Genomic DNA, 4188 nt, shown 5'->3' on the forward strand with positions numbered 1-4188 from the left:
AGTATTGTCATTGTCATCATAGTGTAGGCATTTTCCATTGTCTATATAGTATCCTAAGGTGAGGGGGGGGGGGGGGGGGGTACTGAGAGTCATAGTCAAGTGTGTGTGTGTGTGTGTGTGTGCGAGGGGGGGCAATAGTTCAGTGGGGTATGTGGAGGGGGGGATTGTTTATCAGAGTGATAGCTCTGTTATCTCCATCGGGGAGTTTCAAAGGACTATGGTACTGTATTTGATAACTGCCCACTCACCCTATTTCGGATTGCTAAAAATAGACAATACACAAAGATGAGGGGAGACAACTGACTGGTTTTATTCTCAGAAAAGACAAGGGACCCCTCTTGCCAAATACATTTGAGATTGCACCTTAAGTGTGTTCACTGTATGTCCACAGGAGTGTAAAGAGGCCCAGGTTGCCCTGCTGTTGGAGGCAAACCAAAGAAAGGCGGAGCAAGAGCTCTACATGGCAGAGAAGGCCCTAGTGGCAGAAGAAAGAAAGGAAGAACAAGGGGTCTGGAAGAGGGAGATGGAGGAAGCCCAGGCCAGGTACATGGCAGAGAAGGCCCGAGTGGCAGAAGGAAAGGGAGAGCGAAAGATCTTGAAGAGGGAGGCGGAGAAGAGAGAGAACGAGGTGGAGAAGAGAGAGAACGAGGTGGAGGAGAGAGAGAAAGAGGTGGAGCAAGCTCAGGACGGGCAAATGAAAGAGATGGCCAGAGTGGAAAAAGCTAGAAAGGTAGAGCAAGAGGTCTGGAAGACAGAGAAGGAGAAGATAAAGAAAGAAGGGGAGGAGAAGGAGAAGCAACACAGCGATGCAGAGAAGAGGCTGAAGGAAGAGAGACAGAGGGTAGATGAGGACAGAGAAGAGCTGGACAGGGAGAAGAAAATAGTTCAGGATCTTCAAGATGAATTGGAGAGGAGGAAGAAAGTGTTGGAGGATAGGGAGAGAGAGATGAAAATGGAGGTGAAAGAGAAGATGGAGGTGATGAAAAGGGAAGAGGAGGAGAGAGAGAGAGTCAGGAAAGAAGAGGAGGTAAAGAGAAACAAGATGGAGCTGAAGAAGTTAGAAAAGGTCAAGAGAGAGAGTCAGACAATCCTGGAGGATAAAGAAAAGGAGGTGAATGAAGTGAAAGAGAGGATGGAGGTGATGAACAGGGAAGAGGAGGAGAGAGAGAGAGTCAGGAAAGAAGAGGAGGGAGAGATGGAGAAAAAAGTAAGGACAGCAAAGCTGGCAGGCTTAGGGTTAACACTAGGCTTAGGCTTAACACTAACCCTAAAAATGTTTAGATAATTTTTGCATTTTAAATAACTGTCAGAGCAAATCAACAAATGTCCTGAAATGTCTAAAAATGTTTTGTCACTTTGTCATTCTGGGGTATTATGTGTGGATTGATGGCAAATTATGACTTTGCTTGTTCTGTAGACATGGGTCTACGGACATCAACTAAACGTGTTTCTCTAAAAGCTTGTTTACTTTGAGAGAACCATAAACAGCAGAGGAACTATTAGCTCTTACAGGAGATACGAGAATGATAGTGATTTGGGATATTAAATTAAGATACCCAGGTTACACAGTGTCTAAACTAGCAAGATAAACATCTTATATTAAGATACCCAGGTTACACAGTGTCTAAACTAGCAAGATAAACACCTTATATTAAGATACCCAGGTTACACAGTGTCTAAACTAGCAAGATAAACACCTTATATTAAGATACCCAGGTTACACAGTGTCTAAACTAGCAAGATAAACACCTTATATTAAGATACCCAGGTTACACGGTGTCTAAACTAGCAAGATAAACACCTTATATTAAGATACCCAGGTTACACGGTGTCTAAATTAGCAAGATAAACACCTTATATTAAGATACCCAGGTTACACGGTGTCTAAACTAGCAAGATAAACACCTTATACTGATCCACGGGCTGAACCAGCGCTGCACACAAGAGCCCTCGGCATGACGAGTCTCATCATGATTATCTACAATCATTCACCTGTAGGCGTACTCAATTTACAGTAAGTTGTCAGTGAGGTCACCTTGTTGCGTCCTTCTGAAAGGTAACAAGTTCTACAGCAATAACTGTAAGCAGTTGCAGCACAGCTGCAGGGCGGAATACCACCGGCATCCATCCAACTTCCCTGCTTTTCCCAGTTTTTTCTTACATTACAGAAAGGTTCCACCTCTAAGAGGACGGTTCTACCTCAACGAAAGAGCTTGAAAAGTCAAAAGATACAGCCTAATGTTGGTGCCTGTTCAGATACAAAATAACTGGTCTGTTAGAAAAGACTACAAGTGATTTCTATTGCCTCTGCCCTTAACGGCAGCAAGCAAAGATGGTCGCTTGACTGTACTGTGACGCCACTACATGAGCTCTCAGATACATAGATCACCCATACACCCCAAAAAATCAATTACACAGACAATGTTTTTGCAATGTTCAAATATATTTAATTCATAGGCAGTTATGCACATCTTTTCATCTTTGATCTTCTCCATAGTTTCTAGAATCAAATAAAACATACTACTCTCTATTAGAGGACTTATTGTTAGGGGATATTTGAGCTCTGTGGAGGTGTGTCTGGTTCTGCTTACACTGCCTGGGCCAGACCCACCATGTTGTTCTGTCTGTCAAAGACGGTGTAGAACTCCCTGATGAAGAATCTCCCCAGGTCCACAGCCTGCTACTGACACCGCTGCCCAGGCCAGAGTTCTAGAACGCTGCCCAGGCCAGAGTAGCAGCCGTCGGAGTTCTAGAACGACAAGAGCGGAGGAATTTACTGATGGAATTCCACTTCTACTTCAAGAGATTTAAATTAAATGTTGCTTTAGGCATTGGCTGGGTGGGCTGTCAGTAATGGAACCTGGTTAACCCATGGTTAATGTTGTTTGACACACCTACTAGCAGAGTGGACTGATCATAGGCTGCAGCAGCAGGAGGTTGCACTCTCCCTAGTGGCCTGTCACATCATCTCAGGGAGAGCACTCCCCCTAGTGGCCAACATCATCTCAGGGAGAGCACTCCCCCTAGTGGCCAACATCATCTCAGGGAGAGCACTCCCCCTAGTGGCCAACATCATCTCAGGGAGAGCACTCCCCCTAGTGGCCAACATCATCTCAGGGAGAGCTGCGTAACGGTGATGCACCTGATGTAGCTACTTGTTGCTCATAACTGATGCTGGTAAGCGTGCTGTAATGCATGTTTGGGAAGACTAACAAGTCATTGGGCCATGATCGATAATAGCTGACATGAATGTGATAATGACAAAATACAAGAGACAAAACAAACAAAGTTGATGTTAGAAACTGTTAACGTAATATAAGAACAAACGCTTGTGTATCACACACTACCAGTGAGACAGTTCAGAGGGGAGAGGGGGAGGGTCTGGGTTAGTAACAGACAGGAAATCCAAAGCCTCTACTTCCATCATGTCATCTTGTCTGTGTTTCACTTCCTGTTTCGCCTTTAGATATAAGAGGAGTATTCTGAAACAACGTAACAGCAAATCATGTTAATAGATGTTTTCAATTTCTTTATTTCTATGTTTTGATATCCTTCCCTCGCCATAGTGTAGCCAACTTTATAGTCAATCTTGCCGAACCAATGTGTTGTAAAGAGGACTACAACTGAAATAAGTACTTTATTGTGTATTATCCTCTATGATTTTATTCATGTACATGTATGCTTGTCTGTGTTATATGTGCTTGGTTTTAAAAGGGTTAAATTAACTTAACAAAAGTCAACTAAAGCAATAAACAGGGGCCCTAACGTCACGAAAGACTGGGCACACATTTTCAACATTTGAATATTTCAACACACCCCCAAAAAAAATCTTCAATAGCCTCCCTTTAGTCACCACCCAGTCTAGACTCCACCCACCATCTCTATCTACCACCATCCATGTGACAGCTAGGGGGGCGGGGCTTGGGCCGGATGCACTTGTCCTAGTGGTGGAGGTTCGAGCCGTGACTGAGGTTGCCAGGGAACCGGTGGAGGTGTGGGTGTAGACTAGGGGAGCCTGCAGCATCATGTCCAGACTCCAGAGTCATGGCCTACCAGTGGCGGGCGGTGCATTTCACACCTAGGCCTTCAGTGATGTCCGACACATTCCTACCTGAATTATTCTACCTCTTAATACCATCGTTATGACGCCATGGCTCTAGACAGAAACACAGTATAACCGGGCGTTGC

Source organism: Nansenia antarctica (assembly GCF_963989245.1).
Source record: "Nansenia antarctica genome assembly, contig: SUPER_18_unloc_1, whole genome shotgun sequence".
In the NCBI taxonomy this organism is placed as follows: domain Eukaryota; kingdom Metazoa; phylum Chordata; class Actinopteri; order Argentiniformes; family Microstomatidae; genus Nansenia; species Nansenia antarctica.